General features: G+C 38.7%; 1 protein-coding gene across 17 annotated transcripts in view; it reads left to right on the top strand.

Annotated features, from left to right (window-relative positions):
* LOC309804101 (zinc finger protein 226-like) overlaps positions 1 to 25,432 on the top strand; it is a 439,178-nt gene that overhangs the window by 161,603 nt on the left and 252,143 nt on the right. For 13 of the 17 annotated variants that reach the window (XR_014294058.1, XR_014294062.1, XR_014294063.1 and 10 more), the window contains 2 exons: positions 20,287 to 20,482; positions 21,242 to 21,337. The exons of 1 other annotated variant lie outside the window; for it this stretch is intronic. The gene's annotated coding sequence lies outside the window, so the exon portion shown is untranslated. Of the gene's footprint in view, positions 1 to 4,644; positions 4,703 to 20,286; positions 20,483 to 21,241; positions 21,338 to 25,432 lie in introns of all 17 variants that reach the window. 3 more of the 17 variants (XR_014294061.1, XR_014294065.1, XR_014294060.1) reach the window with 3 other exon arrangements.

Raw genomic sequence — 25,432 nt, 5'->3', positions numbered from 1 at the left:
GGACTGAATGCGCTAAAAGTTTGGGTAAAAAGAAGAAAATAGTTCAAGTCACCCTTTATGAAACTGTAGGTACACAGCAGCATGTGTTAAGTGGGTACAGGTGGAAAGCAGCCCACATCTACCTGGTGTTTCCTCTGTACCTTCTGCTGTGGCTTTATTTGCTCTGTATGGATCCCAAATGATGGGAGACATACCTTAATTGCTGACTCTTTTTGCAGAGTCCATATCTAGAAGACTCTGACCCATAAAACACTTACCCTACCTTTCACTTTTGGAAGGAAGTTTGGCAGGTCAAATTGGCTCTATATCTCATGTGAAATCAGGTGGTGTATTGTTTGAACATAACAATTTATACTCAATCCTGATGTACAGGCTGTATCCGACACCAATTAGATCAGAATCTCTGGGGCTGGGAACCAAGTGTGAGTGTTTTTAAAGCTTCCCAAATAAATTCCAGTATGCAGTCACAGTTGAGAACCACTATTCCAACTTTTGTCCTCCTATGAGTGAAGCAAACCCCAAATCAAATGTGTAGACAAGGGGAAAGAAGGCATAGGAAAGAAAAGACTATGGAGGTATTCATTATCTATTGCTACGTAACAAATAACTCCCTAATTTAGCAGCTTAGAGCAACAACCTTTCTTCTCATTTCTGTGGATTAGGAGTCTGGGAACAACTTAGCTGGTTGTCGTGGCTGAGGGCCTCATGCAGCTGCAGTCAAGCTATTGGCCAAGGCGGCAGTCATCTGAAAGCTTGAATGGAGCTGGTGAATCTTCTTTTAAGATTCCTAGTCCCATGGCTGTTGATAGGAGGCCTCCGTTCTTTGCTAGCTGTTGGCAGGAGGTATTAGCAGCTTGCCAAGAGCTTTTCTCTCTGGAGCTGCTTAAGTGTCCTTGAAACATGGCAGCTGACTTCCCCCAAGCAGGTAATTCAAGAGAGAGCAAGGTGGAAGCTCTGATGTCTCCATGACCTAGCCTTCGAAGTCATACACCATCATTTCCACAATATCCTATTGGTTATACAGGTCAGCCCTATTCAATGTGAGATGGGACTACAAAGGTCTGGAGTCTGGAATCATTGGGTCTATCTAGGCTACTACACTGGGATAAAAATAAATAAATATTTGTCTTTATTTTAAGGGTGGATGTCTGTTAAGCTGAATAATATGAACCCAAGCTTGTGGCTTCCTTGAGGACCTTTTGTCAGAATCAAAATGCTCTAGAGCAGCCCTACCAATTTCTCAAACACCAGGTGGCTGGGCAGAGCCTTTGGGTTATCTTAAAGGACATTATTCAAAGGCACAATGCTCTTTAGGGAAGTCCAACTCTTCCATTACTTGAACTAATTTTGTCCAGATTCAGATCAGCTGAGACTAGTAGCTGGTGCTTAGAAGCAAATAAATAAGATGTGAACTTCACTAGCACTGATTCCTCTGAAAATGGTACTACTTAATGATAACTACCAACTGCATATAGCTACAAAAGAGACCTCTGACATTAAGAAGGCCTGACTGTCTGAATGATTTGAAATTGAGTCTTCTCCCTCACCTTTTGGATGTGGAAAAACAAGGGTCTTCAAAGCAGTCTTCTTTATAATCCCTTACCAACAGAGTCACTTACTCTATCCCAACGAGATGCCACCTATATACTGATATTGCCAAATATGTGTTTCTAGCCCAGATTTCTCCTACCAAATGCCAGACTTGCATAGGCAGCTGCCTATTTGACATCTCCTCTTGAGTGACTAATGGGAATCCCAATTTTATTTGTACAAAACCAAATTATGTTTTTAAATTTAAAAATGTCCTGCTTTATTGAGATATAGTTGACATTAACATTGTGTAAGTTTAAGGTGTACAGTGTGATGATTTGATATACGTATATATTGTGATATATTTACCACAATAAGGTTAGTTAACACATCCTTCATCTCCCATAATTACCATTTTGTTTTTGTTGTATGGTGAGAACATTAAAGCTCTATTCTCATAGCAACTTTCATGTATATAATGCAATATTGTTAAATGTAGTCACCATGCTGTAATTAGATCCTCAGAACTTATTAATCTTATATTGAAAATTTATACCCTTTGACCAACATCTCCCTGTTTTCCCCATCCCTCAGCCCTGGCAACCACCATTCTCTCTGTTTCCATGAGTTTAATGTTTTTAAAGTTCACATATAAGTGATATCATACAGTATTTATCTTCCTCTGTGTGACTTATTTCACTTAGCATAATACCCTCAGAATTCATTCATGTTGTCACATTGGGAGAATTTCCTTCTTTTTTTATGGCCGAATAATATTCCATTATTTATCTGTACACCACATTTCCTTTATCCATTCATCCATCAACAGGCACTTAAGTCATTTCCATGTCTTGGCTACTGTGAATAATGCTACAGTGAACATGGGACTGCAGATATCTCTTTGAGATGGTGATTTCATCTCCCTTGGATATATGCCTAGAAGTAGAAATGCTGTATTGTATGATAGTTCTATTTTTAATTCCATACTGTAAAATCAAATTCTTAATTTCTTTCTCTACATTTGTTCCTCTATTTTCTTCTCTTTCTTAGTATCTGCAATTTCATTCTTCCAGTTGATCATGTAAAAAATCTGGAGTCATCCTTACCTCTCTTTCTCTCATACTCCACATGCAACAATCTATCCACAACCTTCTTCTTTCTCCTTTCAAATTATTTCTTGAATCAAACTATTTCTCACTACCTCCACCACTACTATGCTGGTCCACCTCAACTATTGCTTAGAAGTGCAATAGCATTTTAATGCATCTCTCTGCTCTAACCCTGCCCTTATAATCTCTTTTCCATAGAGCATTAAAAATGAGAGACAGGTGTTGTCAGTTCTCTTTTCAAAACTTTAAGATGGTTTCACATTTTAAAAATTCTTGCTCTGGTCTACAGTTCCTAATATGGTCTGCTTCCCATTTGTCTTCTACTCCTGCTACCTTTGTGTCCTCATCTTCTACCATCTCCCCTTACACTACTCCACTCTACTCCACTCTATTCCACTCTACTCCATCACACTGGCCTTCTTGCTATTCCTTGCACATCAAGCACACTCATTCGTCCCTCAGGGACTTTACACTACCTCTTCCCATGTCTGTAATTTTCTCCCCCATGTATCTGTTCAGTGTGCTTTCTTCCTCCTTTTAGAGCTCAGCTTAAGTATCTTTCTAAATAGGAGGCTGTTCCTTATCTTCATATGTAAAGAGTATTTTTTTCAACCTCATCTATCCCTTTACAATGCTCTAATGAAAAATAGACTCATCCTAGGAAACATACCGAAAAATACAAGCATAGTGATAAGTCAGAAAGATTTATTTGACAGCAGGTGGTGTCTGTAAGATATATTAGGAAGTACAATCAATTCTTTCCACAATTATACTGGAAGCAAAATTTGTTTTCATGTTATTGGGAGAAAACCAATTAGCCTAGGGTTACTGATCTGGAAGGACAAGTCAGTCAGCAAACATGGTAAGCCAAGCACCAAACTACTTCCATCAACAGGGGCATGATAGTACAAAAAGTGGATGTGTAAAGCATATTTGCTCATGGAAATAAGGGGCTGGCATCACTACCCTTGTTACTGAATCAAACTTGGGTCCACTTGCCTGTGCACAGTAAAGCCAATCTGCTGACACAGGGTTGTGGTGAAGGAAAGTGCTGCATTTAATGCAGGGTGCCAAGCAAGGAGTCCAAGCAGCTAGTGCTTGAAAGACCTGAACTCCCTGAAGGCTTTCAAGGAAAGGTTTTTAAAGACAGGATGAGGAAGGGGGTCAGCTTGTGGACATTATTCTGACTCGTTGTTGGTGAGGTAATTGGGAGTCAACATCATGAACATTCTGGTTCCAGCCAGTCTGTGGTCTACGTGCTTGTGGGTAACCATACAGTTAACTTCTTCCACCTGGTGGGGGTTTCAGTATCTGCAAAACAGCTCAAAGGACCTGGCTCAGAATGTTATCTAGAGCCATTAGGGAGGAATTAAAGGTCCTTGACTTTAACCGCTAAACCATTATTTTTTTTGTCTTTCTTGACTGTTTTCATTTCTTTCTGCATTTTCTCACTTCTCTGATTAAATTTATTCTTTGACTAAAGTTGTTGTACAGACAAAAGGCAGGTGGAGGACATGGTGAAGAGTCCTGTTCTGGGAGAGCCCCATAGGGTCCTTCTCGGTTACACCCTAAGGGAGATAGTCCCAGAGAACAAGGATAAAGTCAAAGAAGGGACAAGGAAGGGAGGGGCTTTGATTTTATATAAATTTATAAAACTAAGTGTGCCTTTTTGAGGATGTCTTAGGCTTGCAAATCTACTTCCTTGTTGTTTTGCCTTCTCTACCAGTTGGTAGAGCTTCGAGACTAATTCTTAGACTAGGAGATGGTGGAGTTTGCTCCCTTTTTAAGTTGATGAGTTGAACTGGGCTGCTGTGGTTATGATATGCTGTGAGCTACTGGTTTCTAACTCAGCAATGATACAGGTTGTATCTATACAAACAAACAAGTTTTAGAGGTCAATATCCAAAGAAATTAAGTAAAATAATTTAAAATTTGAACTAATTTGACATTTTTGGTCTGATGTATCCATTAAAGAGTTCATTTGTTTATGTGTATACTATCACAGTTTCAGGCACTGTTGTTTTCTCCATGATCCTGCTCTATCAGTGATTTCAAGAACCAAGGTAAATGGGGAGAGACAAGAATGAAGAATGGACTTTTTAAAAAGTTTTGGCAGACTGTAATGTGACTAGGGACAACTTTATTTTGTCATGATCCATTAGCCCTCTCTTCCTTTTTTTTTTTTTTGCAGTTATTTTAATAGAGAAGATAGACTGAGTGGGCAATCTGTAGCTCATTCTTTTTTTTTTTTTTTAATCTTTTTCTTGGAAAATAAATTAGCCTGAAACATGTACATGAAATTGTTTTCTTTTTCTCTCACTATTTCTGTTATTTTCATTGCATCAGTAATGCTGAAAGCATTGTCAGTTTTTCTTTGTCGTTTTCTCTCTCTTCTCTCTTTTTTTGCTTTAAAAAGAGGTACAGGGCTTCCCTGGTGGCGCAGTGGTTGAGAGTCCGCCTGCCGATGGAGGAGACACGGGTTCGTGCCCCAGTCCAGGAAGATCCCACATGCTGCGGAGTGGCTGGGCCCGTGAGCCATGGCCGCTAAGCCTGCGTGTCCGGAGCCTGTGCTCCACAACGGGAGAGGCCACAACAGTGACAGGCCCACGTACCGCAAAAAAAATAAAAAAATAAAATAAAATAAAATAAAATAAAAATAAAAAGAGGTAGAAATTAAAAAAAATAAAGAGGTAGAAATGAGTTAACCTATAAGCATGTAAAGAAAGTGGACATTTAAGTGGAAAAAATACAAAGTTCAACCTTAATTGTATTTTAACCCTATATTGCTAAAATGCACTAATCTATTCTTAACCCTGAAAGATTAGCAAGCTGATAGAATGGTAATTAATGATTTTAATTTTAGAATTATGATTTTAGCATTAGAGATTTCTGTTTTTAAAAATTTTTTTTTAACATCTTTATTGCAGTATAATTGCTTTACAATGGTGTGTTAGTTTCGGCTTTATAAGAAAGTGAATCAGTTACACATATACATATGTTCCCATATCTCTTCCCTCTTGTGTCTCCCTCCCTCCCACCCTCCCTATCCAACCCTTCTAGCTGCTCACAAAGCACCGAGCTGATCTCCCTGTGCTATGCTATGCGACTGCTTCCCACTAGCTAGCTATTTTACATTTGGTAGTGTATATATGTCCATGCCACACTCTCACTTCGTCCCAGCTTACCCTTCCCCCTCCCCATATCCTCAAGTCCATTCTCTAGTAGGTCTGTGTCTTTATTCCGTCTTACCCCTAGGTTCTTCATGACATTTTTTTTTCTTAGATTCCATATATATGTGTTAGCATACAGTATTTGTCTTTCTCTTTCTGACTTACTTCACTCTGTATGACAGACTCTAGGTCCATCCACCTCCCTACAAAGAACTCAATTTCATTTCTTTTTATGGCTGAGTAATATTCCATTGTATATATGTGCCACATCTTCTTTATCCATTCATCTGTTGATGGACACTTAGGTTGCTTCCATGTCATGGCTATTGTAAATAGAGCTGCAATGGACATTTTGGTACATGACTCTTTTTGACTTATGGTTTTCTCAGGGTATATGCCCAGTAGTGGGATTGCTGGGTCGTATGGTAGTTCTATTTGTAGTTTTTTAAGGAACCTTCATACTGTTCTCCATAGTTGCTGTACCAATTCACATTCCCACCAGCAGTGCAACAGTGTTCCCTTTTCTGCACACCCTCTCCAGCATTTATTGTTTGTAGATTTTTTGATGATGGCCATTCTGTCCGGTGTGAGATGATATCTTATTGTAGTTTTGATTTGCATTTCTGTAATGATTAATGATGTTGAGCATTCTTTCATGTGTTTGTTGGCACCCTGTATATCTTCTTTGGAGAAATGTCTATTTAGGTCTTCTGCCCATTTTTGGATTGGGTTGTTTGTTTTTTTGTTATTGAGCTGCATGAACTGCTTGTAAATTTTGGAGATTAATCCTTTGTCAGTTGCTTCATTTGCAAATATTTTCTCCCATTCTGAGGGTTCTCTTTTGGTCTTGTTTATGGTTTCCTTGGCTGTGCAAAAGCTTTTAAGTTTCATTAGGTCCCATTTGTTTATTTTTGTTTTTATTTCCATTTCTCTAGAAGGTGGGTCAAAAAGCATCTTGCTGTGATTTATGTCATAGAGTGTTCTGCCTATGTTTTCCTCTCAGAGTTTGATAGTTTCTGGCCTTACATTTAGGTCTTTAATCCATTTTGAGCTTATTTTTGTGTATGGTGTTAGGGAGTGTTCTAATCTCATACTTTTACACGTACCTGTCCAGTTTTACCACCACCACTTATTGAAGAGGCTGTCCTTTCTCCACTGTACATTCCTGCCTCCTTTATCAAAGATAAGGTGACCATATGTGCGTGGGTTTATCTCTGGGCTTTCTGCCCTGTTCCATTAATCTATATTTCTGTTTTTGTGCCAGTATCATACTGTCTTGATTACTGTAGCTTTGTAGTATAGTCTGAAGTCAGGGAGCCTGATTCCTCCAGCTCCATTTTTCATTCTCAAGATTGCTTTGGCTATTCGGGGTCTTTTGTGTTTCCATACAAATTGTGAAACTTTTTGTTCTAGTTCTGTGAAAAATGCCAGTGGTAGTTTGATAGGGATTGCATTGAATCTGTAGATTGCTTTGGGTAGTAGAGTCATTTTCACAATGTTGATTCTTCCAATCCAAGAACATGGTATATCTCTCCATCTATTTATGTCATCTTTAATTTCTTTCATCAATGTCTTATAATTTTCTGCATAGAGGTCTTTTGTCTCCTTAGGTAGGTTTATTCCTAGATATTTTATTCTTTTTGTTGCACTGGTAAATGGGAGTGTTTTCTTAATTTCACTTTCAGATGTTTCATCATTAGTGTATAGAAATGCCAAAGATTTCTGTGCATTAATTTTGTATCCTGCTTCTTTACCAGATTCATTGATTAGCTCTAGTAGTTTTCTGGTAGCATCTTTAGGATTCTCTATGTATAGTATCATGTCATTTGCAACCAGTGACAGCTTTACTTCTTCTTTTCCAATCTGTATTCCTTTTATTTCCTTTTCTTCTCTGATTGCTGTGGCTAAGACTTCCAAAACTATGAATAATAGTGGTGAGAGTGGGCAACCTTGTCTTGTTCCTGATCTTAGTTGGAAATGCTTTCAGTTTTTCACCATTGAGGACGATGTTGGCTGTGGGTTTGTCATATATGGCCTTTACTATGTTGAGGAAAGTTCCCTCTATGCCTGCTTTCTGCAGGTTTTTTATCATAAATGGGTGTTGAATTGTGTCGAAAGCTTTCTCTGCATCTATTGAGATGATCATACGGTTTTTCTCCTTCAATTTGTTAATATGGTGTATCACGTTGATTGATTTGCGTATATTGAAGAATCCTTGCATTCCTGGAATAAACCCCACTTGATCATGGTGTATGATCCTTTTAATGTGCTTTTGGATTCTGTTTGCTAGTATTTTGTTGAGGATTCTTGCATTTATGTTCATCAGTGATATTGGCCTGTAGTTTTCTTTCTTTGTGACATCCTTGTCTGGTTTTGGTATCAGGGTGATGGTGGCCTTGTAGAATGAGTTTGGGAATGTTCCTCTCTCTGCTATATTTTGGAAGAGTTTGAGAAGGATAGGTGTTAGCTCTTCTCTAAATGTTTGACAGAATTTGCCTGTGAAGCCATCTGGTCCTGAGCTTTTGTTTGTTGGAAGAATTTTTATCACAGTTTCAATTTCAGTGCTTGTGATTGGTCTATTCATATTTTCTATTTCTTCTTGATTCAGTCTTGGCAGCTTGTGCATTTCTAAGAATTGTCCATTTCTTCCAGGTTGTCCATATTATTGGCATAGAGTTGCTTGTAGTCATCTCTCATGATCTTTTGTATTTCTGCAGTGTCACTTGTTACTTCTCCTTTTTCATTTCTAATTCTATTGATTTGAGTCTTCTCCCTTTTTTTCTTGTTGAGTCTGGCTAATGTTTTATCAATTTTGTTTATCTTCTCAAAAAAACAGCTTTTAGTTTTATTGATCTTTGCTATCGTTTCCTTCATTTCTTTTGCATTTATTTCTGATCTGATCTTTATGATTTCTTTCCTTATGCTAACTTTGGAGTTTTTTTGTTCTTCTTTCTCTAATTGCTTAGGTGCAAGTTTAGGTTGTTTATTCGAGACGTTTCCTGTTTCTTAAGGTGGGATTGTATTGCTATAAACTTCCCTCTTAGAACTGCTTTTGCTGCATCCCATAGGTTTTGGGTCGTCATGTCTCTATTGTCATTTGTTTCTAGGTATTTTTTAAATTTCTTCTTTGATTTCTTCAGTGATCACTTCGTTATTAAGTAGAGTATTGTTTAGCCTCCATGTGTTTGTATTTTTTACAGATCTTTTACTGTAATTGATATCGAGTCTCATAGCCTTGTGGTCGGAAAAGATACTTGATACAATTTCAATTTTCTTAAATTTACCAATGCTTGATTTGTGATGCAAGATATGATCTATCCTGGAGAATGTTCCATGAGCACTTGAGAAAAATGTGTACTCTGTTGTTTTTGGATGGAATGTCCTATAAATATCAATTAAGTCCATCTTGTTTAATGTATCATTTAAAGCTTGTGTTTCCTTATTTATTTTCATTTTGGATGATCTGTCCATTGGTGAAAGTGGGGTGTTAAAGTCCCCTACAATGAATTTGTTACTGTCGATTTCCCCTTTTATGGCTGTTAGTATTTGTCTTGTGTATTGAGGTGCTCCTATGTTTGGTGCATAAATATTTACAATTGTTATATCTTCTTCTTGGATCGATCCCTTGATCATTAGGTAGTGTCCTTCTTTGTTTCTCCTAATAGTCTTTATTTTGAAGTCTATTTTGTCTGAAATGAGAATTGGTATTCTAGCTTTCTTTTGATTTCCATTTGCATGGAATATCTTTTTCCATTCCCTCACTTTCAATCTGTATGTGTCCATAGGTCTGAAGTGGGTCTCTTTTAGACAGCATATATATGGGTCATGTTGTTGTATCCATTCAGCCATCTGTGTTTTTTGGTGGGAGCATTTAATCCATTTACATTTAAGGTAATTATTGATATGTATGTTCCTATTCCTATTTTCTTAATTATTTTGGGCTTGTTATTGTAGGTCTTTTCCTTCTCTTGTGTTTCTTGCCTAGAGAAGTTCCTTTAGCATTTGTTGTAAAGCTGGTTTGGTGGTGCTGAACTCTCTCAGCTTTTGCTTGTCTGTAAACGTTTTAATTTCTCCATCAAATCTGAATGAGATCCTTGCTGGGTAGAGTAATCTTGGTTGTACGTTTTTCTCCTTCATCACTTTAAATATGTCCTGCCACTCCCTTCTGGCTTGCAGAGTTTCTGCTGAAAGATCCGCTGTTAACCTTATGGGGATTCCTTGTGTGTTATTTGTTGTTGTTCCCTTGCTGCTTTTAATATGTTTTCTTTGTATTTAATTTTTGATAGTTTGATTAGTATGTGTCTTGGTGTGTTTCTCCTTGGATTTATCCTGTATGGGACTCTCTGTGCTTCCTGGACTTGATTAACTATTTACTTTCCCATATTAGGGAAGTTTTCAACTATAATCTCTTAAAATATTTTCTCAGTCCCTTCCTTTTTCTCTTCTTCTTCTGGAACCCCTATAATTCAAATGTTGGTGCATTTAATGTTGTCCCAGAGGTCTCTGAGACTGTCCTCAGTTCTTTTCATTCTTTTTTCTTTCTTCTGCTCTGCAGTAGTTATTTCCACTCTTTTATCTTCCAGGTCACTTATCCGTTCTTCTGCCTCGTTATTCTGCTATTGATCCCTTCTAGAGTATTTTTAATTTCATTTATTGTGTTGTTCATCGTTGCTTGTTTCCTCTTTTGTTCTTGTAGTTCCTTGTTAAATGTCCCTTTCATTTTCTCTGTTCTATTTCCAAGATCTTGGATCAACTTTACTATCATTATTCTGAATTCTTTTTCAAGTAGACTGCCTATTTCCTCTTCATTTGTTAGGTCTGGTGGGTTTTTATCTTGCTCCTTCACCTGCTGTATGTTTTTCTGTCTTCTCATTTTGCTTATCTTACTGTGTTTGGGGTCTCCTTTTTGCAGGCTGCAGGTTCGTAGTTCCCGTTGTTTTTGGTGTCTGTCCCCAGTGGCTAAAGTTGGTTCAGTGGGTTTTGTAGGCTTCCTGGTGGAGGGGACTACTGCCTGTGTTCTGGTGGATGAGGCTGGATCTTGTCTTTCTAGTGGGCAGGTCCACGTCTAGCAGTGTGTTTGGGGGTGTCTGTGGCCTTACTTTTATTTTAGGCAGCCTCTCTGCTAATGGGTGGGGTTGTGTTCCCATCTTGCTAGTTGTTTGGCATAGGGTGTCCAGCACTGTAGCTTGTTGGTCGTTGAGTGAAGCTGGGTGTTTGTGTTGAGATGGAGATCTGTGGGAGATTTTCACCATTTGATATTACATGGAGCTGGGAGGTCTCTTGAGGACCAGTATCCTGAAGTTGGCTGTCCCACGTCAGATGCACAGCACTGAATCATGGCTGCAGCACCAAGAGCCTTTCTTCCACATGGCTCAGAATAAAAGGCAGAAAAAGTAGAAAGAAGGAAAGAAAGAAAGAGGATAAAATAAAATAAAGTAAGATAAAATAAAGTTATTAAAATAAAAAAAATCATTAAGAAAAAAAATTTTTAAGTAAAAAAAGAAAAAAAAAAAAAGGACGGACAGAACCCTAGGACAAATGGTTAAAGCAAAGCTATACAGACAAAATCTCACACAGAAGCATACACACACACACTCACAAAAAGATGAAAAGGGGAAAAAATAATATATCTTGTTCTCAAAGTCCACCTCCTCAATTTGGGATGATTCGTTGTATATTCAGGTATTCCACAGATGCAGGGTACATCAAGTTGATTGTGGAGATTTAATCCACTGCTCCTGAGGCTGCTGGGAGAGATTTCCCTTTCTCTTCTTTGTTTGCACAGCTCCCGGGGCTCAGCTTTGGATTTGGTCCCGCCTCTGCGTGTAGGTCACCTGAGGGCGTCTGTTCTTCGTTCAGATAGGACGGAGTTAAAGGAGCAGCTGCTTCGGGGACTCCGGCTCACTCAGGCCGGGGGGTGGGAGCGGTACAGAGTGTGGGGCGAGCCTACGGCGGCAGAGGCCGGTGTGACGTTGCACCAGCCTGAGGCACGCCGTGTGTTCTCCCGGGTAAGTTGTCCCTGGATCCCAGGACCCTGGCAGTGGCAGGCTGCACAAGCTTCCCGGAAGGAAGGGAGGTGTGGAGAGTGACCTGTGCTCGCACACAGGCTTCTTGGCCGCGGCAGCAGCTGCCCCAGCGTCCCACTCCCGTCTCTGTGGTCCACGCTGTTCGCCGCGGCTTGCCCCTGTCTCTGGAGCCCCTTTAAGCAGCGCTCTTAATCCCCTCTCCTCGCGCACCAGGAAACAAAGAGCGAAGAAAATGTCTCTTGCCTCTCCGGCAGGTCCAGACTTTTCCCCGGACTCCCTTCTGGCTAGCCGTGGTGTACTAACCCCCTGCAGGCTGTGTTCACGCCGCCAACCCCAGTCCTCTTCCTGCTATCCAACCGAAGCCTGAGCCTCAGCTCCCAGCCCCCACCCGCCCCGGCGGGTGAGCAGACAGGCCTCTCAGGCTGGTGAGTGCTGGTCAGCTCCGATCCTCTGTGCGGGAATCTCTCCGCTTTGCCCTCCGCTACACAGCAACCCCTGTTGCTGTGCTCTCCTCCGCTACTCCGAAGCTTTCCCTGTCCGCCACCCACAGTCTCGGCCCGCGAAGGGGCTTCCTAGTGTGTGGAAACCTTTCCTCCACAGCTCCCTCCCACTGGTGCAGGTCCCGTCCCTATCCTTTTTTCTCTGTTTATTCTTTTTCTTTTGCCCTACCCAGGTACGTGGGGGAGTTTCTTGCCTTTTGGGAGGTCTGAGGTCTTCTGCCAGCGTTCAGTCAGTGTTCTGTAGGGGTTGTTCCACGTGTAGATGTATTTCTGGTGTAGCAGTGGGGAGGAAGGCGATCTCCGCGTCTTACTCTTCCGTCATCTTCCCCCTCTCCTGCCTTCTGTGTTGTTTTTATATCAAGGACGATAGTAACAAAATAAAGAAAAATTGTGAGTGATATTGGATTCATATCAAGTATGCTCATATTCAGACTTCAAATGATACGAAATGCAAATTTCATGGCAATTAAGATTAGCATTTTCAGAAAACAACATATCCTGAGATTATATCCTTCACATTTTAATTCTTAGACGTGTAATACATTTTGAGTATATAATCATGACATTGCCAGGTTTTTATGCATAAAAGGGAAAACTTCATCTGTTATTTATAACTACAAATACCTAATAATCTTTTTTGTGTCTTCCCCTAGTAAAAGAAATATCTATTCCTTTGACGTGGTGATCAGTGTTTGATGATTTACCATTTCTTTGTCCTTTTTGAGCAAATACTATACTTTCCATAGAAAGATCTGGGATAAATTATGAGAAGCAGGATGACATGTCGCGCAACAAATAAGGAAAGTAAGTTAGGGTTTTCAAGGGTCTATCTTCAGTGTGGGAGCGGGTTTTCCTTCGGTCTCTGGGAAACACATTCTAATCTTTAGCTGGAATTGTGACATGTTTCCTCTTGGTAACTAGAGTGAGGCAGGCTTTAAATTAGATAGCAGAGTACTTTCAGGATGGGGGCCTCATGCTATGCATAGGGAATTGTTTTTATTCTCTGCTTTGACCCTTTGGATGAGTTAGGTTGGAGTGTGCTCCTTAATTCTCCATTCTATAAACAGAATGTGCTCACTCATATACAGAGCTTTGTTAAAGCTAAAAACACTTTCAAGAACTTATTGAAATGATTACATGAAATTTTAAAGTATTATCCTTTACCTTAAGTCTGGCTCGTTACCAGTATCCACCTATTTTGAAAAAGAACAATGTTTTAAAGACTAGTCACATGAAAAGAATTGGCTCCAAAAACAAGTTACAGTCTTTTTTGCTCCAAAAATATTGGGAATTCTTGGCAAACTGGGTCCATGAATGAAAGCTGCCGATAGGAAGAGAAGTTTGAAACAGCCCACCCAATAAGTCAGAAATTAACCCCAGATCAACAAATTACAAACTAAATGATTTCTGCCCGAAATTAGGACTAACTGGACTCAAAAGTCATTTATATCAATTCATATCCACCCCATCCCTCCACCTCCCCTCTCAGCTACAGCTCAGGGCTGTAAGCTGAGCCCTTGGATGATACTGGTGTATGATAACTGAATCAAATTGCTTTTGTGACACTTTAGGAATCAGTAAATCTGTGTGAAAACTGGTTCAGGCACTAGCTAGGTTGCATCAGGGAAAATCACTTAATTATTATGAGCCTTATTTCTTCATCTATAAAATAGGGTACTCTCTGTCACAGAACTGTTGTAAGATTGAGTTTAATATACAAAACACTTAATAGTCTGAGTGACCTCTAGCAAGAATTAAAAACTGGTAGGTATTACTGTTGTCATAGTGGTTAATACCTATGTCATCCTAAATATTAACTGAGTTAATATTGGCTACACTTGTATATTTTAGGACATTTTATTTCTAAAAATGATTCATTACTCTTATTTTTCTTGTCTCTCTTGTTTTCTTCCACCACTTTCCTTAAAACCTCTGCCTACATTGCTCGATTTTTTTCTGATTCTTTTACTAATTGCTTAGTCAATTATGCCCAGTATTGATAGTTAAGACAAAAGTTTATTTAAGTTTAAAAGTTTATATATGCTGTGCTGTGTCCCCCTGTTTTCACAAAATGATGGTAAATGGGCAGATGGTTGAGCCTTTCCTAAACTGGGAAGGGCATTGGTGGTTGTAAGAAGGGAGGTGTCAGTCGTTCTTTTAGCTCTGCTGCACGGGAAGATAGCCTGTCTGGGCTCCACCCTTGAAGATTCTGCGTTAGTGGACCAGGTAGATACTGCGTTTAGTGGGTTTTAATCCAGGTGCCTTTAATATGCCACCAAGATTGAGACTCACTGGGCTGTTGGGAGGGAAACTTGGGTTTCTGCAGAATAGCTCTTAGCAAAGCATAAGTCTCTGAATCTCTGTATGTTTTCCATAGAGGTTAAAGGGCAGTAGGGAGTAAGCACTTGGGAGTAAGTCCTATTAATTTTTTTATGTTGCTTTAGTCCAATCCCACACCAGGGATTTCAAATTCAATTGTGACTTTTAAGGAAAGTCCCTTTTTAACTATTTACATTATGGTTCATAAGTGAAAGGCTCCTACCTCAAATGTGAGAGTTAACTGGACTCGTTCTCAATTATTGAGCTTGTGGCCCAAATTTAGACAACCAGTAAAAATGGACCCTAGTCAGTGTGGACCCCAGTGGTAGTTTGGCATCCTTTTGCTGTCTTGCTAATGCTACCTAAACTAAATTATTTTAGAAGTACATGCTGTTGCATTTCTTTCACTCTTTGGTTAGCGAGTTTTCCCTCAAGCATAGGTGAGATCACCTTTAGTGATGGATAAATCCACAGATGAAGAGAACGTGTGAGTTCCCCAAACCTTCCCATCGGTCCTATGTTGGTCTGTCTCTGCCTCTACATCTTGTTCACGCTGCCAGGCCTTTCTCTTCTATTCTGGCTGTATGAGAGGGACTCTTCTTCCAGGACAAATTTGAAGTCTACCTCCTCCATAAATTATCCCTTCTTCCCTCTGACTAGTGCAGCCTTTGTGACCCCATCCTCCTCCACATTCCTGTGTTCATTTACCCTGTGATCTACAACTACTGTGGGCGATTGTTTATACTTTTTTGTGTGTCTGCATCTGTCTTCACTGCAAACTTTAAACTGTTTCAAGCTTAGGAACAGCCTGATGACTTCAGGAATAAGGTCCTGCATTTCAGTAAGTACTCAGTAAATGTGTGACGGTGGTGGTGAAGTAGAAATCACATTTGAGAGAGAAGGGAGGATGTGGGCTGGATTTATTAGGGAAGATCACAGAGAAGGTAGACCTTGAACAGGGATTCAGGATTGGATAGAATTTCGATTGTTGGAGGAGGGAGCCTTCTACAAAGTGTTATTTTTGGTCAGATTTGAATAATCTGTGTAAAACAGACACATATGTACCTGTGGAACCCTCTGAATTCCTAGACCTTCTTAAAACCTTCAGAATCTGTCCTAATATATATATAATATATAAAAAATATATTAAATTTTTGCATATTTCATGTATTACACATATTATGTATTAAATATATAATATATTAAAATTTTACACATTTCAGGTATTTTATATGTGTGTGTGTGTATGTATATATATATATATATATATATATATATATATATATATATATATATATAATTTCCAGTCTCCACGATGAGGGCGAAACATACATCATTGAGCCTTACTACTAAATACAAGCAAGGGAATACATTCACTTTTCTGATTTGCACACTCTCAACTGGAGGGAATTCTAAAGGTTGTTCACTATCACTCTTCCATAATGCGATTGGGGAAGAAGAAGTACTAGAATTATAACCTTATCATTTGCTCTTTCAAAATGTATAGCCCAAGCCCGTCACCCATGTGCATTTTGAACTGGCTGTCAGAAACATTGTATTGGAATTGAAAGCTCCAGTGATCTTATTCATTTAAAAAGATTGTTCAGTATTGCATGTGAAATAAGAACCTTTTAAATTTAACTGTGTATCACAGATTTGTGATGGGGGCCTTGTCATCACTCCCCAACTCTGACAGTTACGTTAGATGAGTTACTGGAATAAGATGTTCAAGAGGAGGGATGACAAAATCAGCCAGTACCCAGTTTTCAATTATTATGACATTGATGTCTGACAGTGACAAGGTCACAAAACCATTTTCTTGTGTCCATTGGGTTTGGGGCACTAGATTTTTCTGTCCAGCAAGACATTTGTTTATTCAAAATTTAAAGCTTAATTTCAGGTTGAGTGTTTTTTAAGTAGGCCCAACTTTTTTTCCCCCTCTAAGGATCACTCAGCTTTCTTTACAACATATATGACCTTGAATCAGGTCTTCCTCTTAAATCTTCCTGTGCTTTTATATTCAGCATTAGCTGACTCCTCAGTAAATTCAGAGTGGCCAGTTACTTTTCATAATGAAGCTCATGTAAATTGGAGTAGAGCAGAGGTTTTATTAATGAAACTGATCTGTTATTAAAGCTGCTTCGATCATCCTTTCTGAATAGTGAGATAAAAGTCAAATAATATAATGTCCCTTGTCAACAGGCTTGATGAAGAAAATGAAGCTTGGAGAATTTACACATGTCAATTTTTTTTGAGCATGGCAGAGCAGTTTATTTCAACTCCTATTCCAGTATTTTATAATCTTTTGTAGAAAATCAGGATCTTCTGTAGGTGTATCAGTCTGAGCTAATGAAAATTTTATTCATGTGCAACATGAAACAGCATGGTGGTGTCTTTCAGAGCCCATGAGGAGTGGATTTTCTAGGATTTTCTTACACTGTCATATTTTCCCTTTTTTCCCATGGATACACTCATGGATGTCACGCCATAAATTTGGATTTTTAGTGTGCAAAACTTGGGCAATGTCCAGCTCACTTTTTAAAAGTCAAATGGCAAGATTATTATTACTTAATTTTAAAAAATTGAAGTATAGTTGATTTACAATGTTGTATTAGTTTCTGGTGTACAGCAAAGTGATTCAGTTATACATATATATACTTTTTCATATTTTTTCATTATTGTTTATTACAAGATATTGAATATAGTTCCCTGTGCTATACAGTGGAACCTTGTTGTTTATCTGTTATATATAGTATTGTGTATATGTTAATCCCAAACTCCTAATTTATCCCTCCACCTCCTCCTTTCCCCTTTGGTAACCATAAGTTTGTTTTCTATGTCTGTGAGTGTGTTTCTGTTTGTAAATAAGTTGATTTGTATCATTTTTTAGATTCCATATATAAGTAATATCATATGGTATTTGTCTTTCTCTGACTTACTTTGCTTAGTATGATAATCTCTAGGTCCATCCATGTTGCTGCAAATGGTATTATTTCATTCTTTTGTATGGATGAGTGATATTCCATTGTGTATATCTATATCTATATATAGATATATGTGTATATATATATCAAATGGTAAAATTATTAATGGTGGTTTCACAGGTGCTAGGATAGAAATGAGGTGGTACAGTTAGGAGGTCAAGTGGGGGCCTTCTAAGTCCTCCACCTATACTAGCTACTTGCTCTGCCTATTTTAGAATCACCAATTTGCAGAATATGGATCTCAAAGCCCCCATCAGTGACCTTATTAATTTATATGTTTGCTGTGAATTATTTCTATATGTTTTATTGTGTCTCTATTTAAAATAATTTAAAAATTTAAAGCATATTTTGGGAAATATGAAAGAAGCAGACGGAATTAAAACATGTTTAGAGATTAATCAACATTTAAAAAATGACATTGCACAGTGCACTGGTAGATAGAGAGAAGTTGAGGATAATTAGAATAAAGCCCAAAGGTGTTTCTGGACTTTGCAGATGAAGGTTATATATCAGGCCCTGAAAAGAGGCGTGATAATCACAGCTGCAGAGCAGAGGAGGAGGCCAGGCTGACACTGGTCTTTGGTTAGAGAGGAAGGCGGTTGAAGAGCATATGGTGCCCCATGGTATACCAGCTATGATTCTTTTCATTTGCAAGGGAGAGAAAATCAGTTCCAAGTAATTTAAATATAAAAAAGAGGGAATTTATTAACTTACAAACTGGCTTAATTAAAAAAAAAACTGGCTTACATAATTAAAAATCCAGAGAAGTCGTGAATCCAAGTGCACAAGTAGTTATATCAGAAATCTTTCTCCACCTCTTGTTCTGCTTTCCTGTGTTGGTTTCCTCTTCAGGTCTCCCCCAGCCCCGCCACCAAGAAATGTCTAAGCTATATCCTTCCTGTTTAGCAACCCAAATAGAAAGAGAGGACCTTTTCTAAGGATTCCCACCAGTCTCTGGCCTGATTCTTGTGAATTCAACTTGATTCATTATTCCTTTGTGAACTAAACACCGTAGTCAGGAGATAAAATAATCTGACTTCTCCGGCTAGAACGTGCCCATTTTTGGTGCTTAGGGTAGCGTCAGCTCCACGAACCCAGACCACAAGGACTGAGGATGTTGGGAAGGGAATTTCCCCCAAAGAAAACAAAAGAATGGGCTATGAAGAAGATGGGTGAACAAAGCAAAACTGAAAAGCAAACAAACAAGAGGTCCACTGCATATGGTTACAAACAATATCACGATGGAGAATGGTCCTTGGGGAGTGAGAGCTTCAGGAAAAAAAACAAAACGGGTTGATGTCATTAGAGGAGAATCTGAGGAACATTATTCAAGAAATTATACTGCTAATACTCAGTTATGGTTATTAAGAAAATGAATAGCTAAATCAAAGAACATATTTTCATGCAGCTGTCTCAAATAACCAGAAAAACATGGAGGAAGATTGATCAAACTAAAGGATTTTTTCAAAGTTTTCTGGGGGAAACTTTTAGGTCGAAATTATTCATTCTCAGCAAGAGTGGGTGTTTTTGTGAAAACAGAAAACCTCTTTGCAAAACAACATTTGTTTTTCAGTCTCTACATCATATATGTGCCAATTAGTAAAATTGCAATGCAGACACAAGCAGCTACATTTTGCTAACAAAATACTGCATGCTTGTCTAGAATAACTTAATTTGTCTGGGAGAGAAAAATGTATTGTTACCAAATCCCTTAAGGTGAACTATAGTCACAAACTTGTCACTGTTACAGGGACTGGGTTAACATTTCTAAGTTAAATATTGTTTGTGAAATTAATCTAGTTTTCTTTAATTATTTTCTAATGTTTTTTGTTTTTTTTAGATGTTGGGGGTAGGAGTTTATTTATTTATTTTTGCTGTGTTGGGTCTTCGTTTCTGTGCGAGGGCTTTCTCTAGCTGTGGCAAGCGGGGGCCACTCTTCATCGCAGTGCGCGGGCCTCTCACTATCACGGCCTCTCGTTGCGGAGCACAGGCTCCAGACGCGGAGGCTCAGTAGTTGTGGCTCACGGGCCTAGTTGCTCCGCGGCATGTGGGATCCTCCCAGCCCAGGGCTCGAACCCGTGTCCCCTGCATTAGCAGGCAGATTCTCAACCACTGCGCAACCAGGGAAGCCCTCTAATGTTTTAAAAAATGAAAATTTGTGCCAAGATATAGAAGGTATATACGGCACGGCTTTTGGATTTTTGATAGTCTTTGTTTAATTTTAGAAATAATTTTCCCTGAAAATTTGATATGCATATCAGAAAACTCAATGCAACACAATGCAGTTCAGACATTATTTATTGAAGACAGGTGCTGCGGAGGATAAAGCAAATAGGACCTTTCCTACTTTCAAGCAATTGAAATTTAGCACAGAAAATATTTCTGTATTTTATAATCAGGAACATTATTTTGATATAAAATAGTTATTATACAAAATAGTATAATACATAATAGTACATGATTATAATGCATAATACATGATTGTAATACATACTAGAGAACAAGTCTATAAGAGTTGTGTAAGTCAAATATTTAGAAGAGGAGGACATTTGGCTGGGGAAAGAAAAGCGGGAAGAGTTTTTGAAGGAAGTGCACTTGCCATATGTCAGATAGGATTATTTGGCAAAGGTTTTTTTTTTTTTTTGCAGTACACGGGCCTCTCACTGTTGTGGCCTCTCCCGTTGCAGAGCACAGGCTCCGGACGCACAGGTTCAGCAGCCATGGCTCTCGGGCCCAGCCGCTCCGTGGCATGTGGGATCTTCCCACACCGGGGCACGAACCCATGTGCCCTGCATCGGCAGACAGACTCTCAACCACCGCGCCACCAGGGAAGCCCTGGCAAAGGTTTTTCTATTAGAATAAATAATGTAGAGGCAAGGCATGCATTATAGTATAAGAATAGGATGACGATAATGAAGAGAAGAGGTGAGAGACGAGGCTGGAGAGGAAGACTGAAACCCACAAGAGAATATATACAGTGATTTGCCATCTGGATTTTCTGTTTGGCAACATACCTAGACCTGGGAGAAGGTAGTAAAAAAGATGCCTGAACTCGTGAGTGTGGTGGAACGGGAGACAGTTGATGCCACCAGTATAAAGGCAGGTCAAGAGGAATGGCCAGTTACTGTGAGAGGATGAAGATATGATAAATTTGGGATGAGTTAATTTGGAGTGGCAGGAGATATCCAAGCAGTTAGGGCTGTAACTGAAGAGTAAAGTTTAGGTTAGAAAAAGACTTTTGCATTATTCTGTCTGGAAGTGATAGTTGAAGGCTTAAGAAGAATGGATATAAAATTATACAGTGGGAGAAAATCTGAGGATAGAGACTGGAAGACTTGGAAGAAAGAAGAGTGAGAGGTGGTCTGTAGATCAGTGGAGGGCAGTTTTTCTGCACTCCGTCTCTGACCCTGTGACCAATCCCTTCTACCGGTGTTTTTGTCACAATTTACTACCTTTCTCTCCCATCAGTTTGTTGGCTTCGGTTTGTCTTAGAATAAGCGTAGAAGAGTTTCCTTATTTAATGCAATCTTGTATCAGAATCAGGTTTTTAGTTTGGCGCTCAGATTGCTGGTAACTTGATTTATTTTTTGCCTTGCATTTCAGGATTTTCATCTACTTTGCCTTAGATACATGCTTCTTCTGATCTTGTGATCTGAGGTATCAGAGTCCATGTAGCAAACCGATGGCAAGTTCAAGGTGGTAAGTAAAAAAGCAGCTTAACAAAGAGGCAATTTGCAATGGTGTCAGTAGGCTTAAGGGAACTGATGAAGAATGGTGAAGCATTCTTTGGTGAAGCATGCTACACCTGCACCTGAACGGACAAAAGGAGGTGGTAGCTATGAAAAGGTGGGGAGAGTTGCAGTCAGGGGAGGGAGTCCATGTGATAGGAGTTGCCACTTTGGGGACAAGAACATAGCCACAGCCAAGCATCACCAGGGAGGGATACAGGGGGGTAAATTCCCTTACCTCTCCCTTCTCCCACCCTCCATCTCCTACCAGTGCCAACCATTAGCAAACCAATGTGGAAGCCAGAGGGCAAGGGGCCCAGGTGGTACCGTCTGTAGAAGTCAGCTTGCTGGGAAAAAAGGCAGGATAGAGTGGGTGGAGAGTATGCCTAGAAGGGCAGAAGGGGATACCCATCATGCTTGACTTCCTGGCTTCCTCTTCTCTTTTCTACTCCTGACTTCTGATAAGAAGATGTTGCTTTACTCTTGCTTGTGCTACTTAGAAAGTGGCTTCTTGCTTTTTATGATCTCTAATAGATAAGAATGGACGTTTCAAAGGCACTACAGACTGGTCAGAAGCTTCTCCCTTTTCATTATCCTTTACTTTTCCTTCTCCCTCTTAACCTGTGGAGTGTTAAGAGAATTTAAAGGGAAAAAAGCAGAAGTCCAAAAGATAGGAAGAGATGCATAGAATATCAAGCTTCTTTCTATGTCTGTGCACAAAAAGCTGATTCTAAACATGACTAAGGCTATTTACAGTTTGACTCTTACCTATGATTAAGAATTAGCTTCAGAGTTCTGTATTTTAGCTCAGTTTGATTAGAGGAAATTTTTCTTTTAAAGCCACCTATAAATACCTTCCTTGTGGTGGGCACTCCTGGCTGCCTACCCAACATCATTCCCATCCTTCTTCCTTGCTAACAGACTCTCATTTTGATCCAGTATTGGTGGCCAAGGGCTTTTGGAAAGGCTGGCCCTTCTCAGCACCAGGGGTGAATTTTGATTAGTCCAAGAATCAAATTGAGATAGTGTAGGAGGCTAAGTACTCTTTTTTTCATGAGTTTCATAATTGTAATTCTGAAACTGAGGACAGAGAGTGTTCAGGGACGATGTATTCTAAAGAAAGGTTGTGGATCATCTATGAAGAACTTCAAATGATTGATATTCAAAACAAATCTGGTGACTGAATCCATTACCCACATCAAGAGTATATAAGAAGAAATAAGGGTACTCTCAGAGAGAAGATTGTATTGGGGAGTGTATTCATCTTCTAGTGCTACCATAACAATGTACCACAGACTGCGTGGCTTAAACAGCAGGAATTTATTTTCTTACGGTTCTGGAGGCTAAAGGTCCAAGATAAAGGTGCCAGCAGGCTTGGTTTTTGGTGATGTCTCTCTTCCTGGCTTGTAGATCGCTGCCTTCTTGCTGTGCTTTCATATGGCCTTTCCTCTCTGTGAATATGGAGAGTTGTCTGGCGTTTCTTCCTCTTCACCAAGCTTATTGGATTCAGGCCTTACCTTTATGACCTCATTTAAGTTTAACTACCTTCCCAGAGGCTTTATCTCCAAATACTATCAAATTGGGGTTATGGCCTCAAATCTTGACTTCTGGGGGCGACACAATTCAGTCCATAACAGAGAGGGTTATTGAAGCTGTACTTCTGCTCACTTCAAGCTGAATGAGTAGAGGACTTGAGTAAACTACTCACAGAGTGTGGGGTTGTTTTCAGGGGGAGAAATAGAGCTAGGGCAGTCACAGAGGCCTGGGAGCAGCCAAGGGACCAACATAGAGTACAGGGAGTTAGCTCTGTGAGGACCTAATATGGCCCCCATTGATTTGGGAAGTCAGGGACTGCAGGTGAGAGTCTCATTGGAGCTATCCAGTAAAGTGACTGGAAAGGGTTTCAGTGCATATGAGTTGTCTCCTGTTGAATCAATGTATGTATGTATCTGTTTTTGCATTACTCTGGTGACATCATTGACCATTGGTAGTAAGAGACCCACTCGTATTCATAAGTATACCTGATTTCATTCTGGGAAATGTCTTTTAAAAGACAGGCTCTAATACAGAAAACATAAGGGAAAATTCTGATATCCCTGTGTACACAAAAACTTAAAACTCTTCAAGTCAGTATCAATGATGAATCTAAAAAATTACAATATAAGAAAATCAAAAGGTTAATAATGTTAATGAATCTCCCCCCCAACCAAACGTTCAAAAGACAGGCAAAATTGATTCATAAAAGAAATATAAAAATATATTTCAAATATACGTTTATTTTCATATATTTGAAACTTGAGAGTAAGCACTCTTCTATACTGCTGGTAGGAGTACAAATTGGTAAACCCAATTTAGCAATAGTTATCAAAATATTTACCCTTTGATCCAGTATCTACAATAATAGCATTTTGTCTAAACCAAATAATCAGAGATGCATGCAGAGAAATCTGTGGAAAAATATTTATAATTGTATTATTTATATTGATGAAAAATTGAAATGACTGATATTTCCACAAAATACTTTTTTTTGCTGAACTTACTGTGTAGCTATTAACAATAATATTTTAATAAACTGGGAATAGTCTTGTGATATAAGTTTATTAAAAAAATAAAAGGACACACATAGGACACAAAACGCACTACCTATAAAATAAAAAAGTAGTAAACAGGATCTTCATAAAAATTAAAATATTATTGTCATTCTTGTTAAAACAAAAATTGGTAGTAAAATAAAAAAGCAAGCCATAGACTGGGAGAAACCACCACAATACATATGTTTGACAATTGCTACAACTCAGTAGTGAGAAAGAAACCAACCCAATAAACAATGGGCAAAGGACTTGGATACTTCTTAAAAGAAGATATAGGAATGGCCAATACTCACCTTAAAATGGGCTCTACGTCAGTAGTCATCACAGAAATGAAAATTATAACCACAGTAAGATACCATAATATACCCACTGGAATGGCTAAAATTAAAATGACTGATAATACCAAATATTGGCAAAGATAAGGGACTACTGAAACTCTCATACATGGCTAGTAGGAGTGTAAAATTGTACAACTATTTTGGAAAACTGACAGTTACTTATAAAGTTAAATATACACTTCTACTATGATCCAGCAATTCTGTTCCTAAGCATTACTCAAGAGGAACAAAATCATTTGTCTACAAAAAGACCTGTACAAGAATATTCTTAGAAGCTTTATTCATACTAACCAAAAATTGGCACCAAAGCCAATATTCATCAACAGGAAAATGGATAAACAAATTGTGATATATGTCCATAAAATAGAGTATCATTTAGCATTAAAAGGAAATAACTACTGATAAAAGCAACACACTGGATGAATCTCGAAAACATTAAGTCGATCAAAAGAAGTCAGACACAAAGAAGACATAAGTATGATTCTATATATGTGAAGTTCAAGGCCTGGCAAAGCAAATCTGTGGTGACAGAAATCAGAATAATGGTTGCCTCTGTGTGGGAAGGACAATAAATTGGAAAGGGTATGAGAAAACTTCTAGCAATGATGGAATTGTTATCTTTTTTTTTTTAATTGAAGTATAGTTGATTTACAATGTTTCAGGTGTACAGCAAAGTAATTAAATTATATATATGTGTGTGCGTGTGTGTGTGTGTATAGAAATGCTTTGTTAGATTCTTTTCCATTATAGGTTATTATAAGATGTTGAATATAGTTCTATATAGTAGGTCCTTGTTGTTTATCTATTTCATATATAGTGGAATAGTTCTCTTGATTAAATTGGAGTTTATATGGGCTTATAAAGTTATCAAAACTTATCAGGCTGTACACTTAAATACAATTCATTGTTTGTAAGTTAAAGCTCAATTAACAAAATTAATTCCAATGGGCAAGAAGTACTCAAATTTTCCTTTAGCTGAGATCCCACAGAAAGAGATCATTCACTAGTTGACTTTGTGGGTGTTTCTCATAGTGGAGATCATCACAGACTGATGATTCTTGTGCCCCAGTGATCATCTAATCCACCTACTTCCTGTTGCACAGACTGTATGTTCACTGTGAATGTTCTCATTGTAGC

This window comes from Mesoplodon mirus, assembly GCF_964341445.2.
Source record: "Mesoplodon mirus genome assembly, chromosome: 5".
Lineage (NCBI taxonomy): Eukaryota > Metazoa > Chordata > Mammalia > Artiodactyla > Ziphiidae > Mesoplodon > Mesoplodon mirus.
This window is presented reverse-complemented; position numbering and strand designations above follow the sequence as displayed.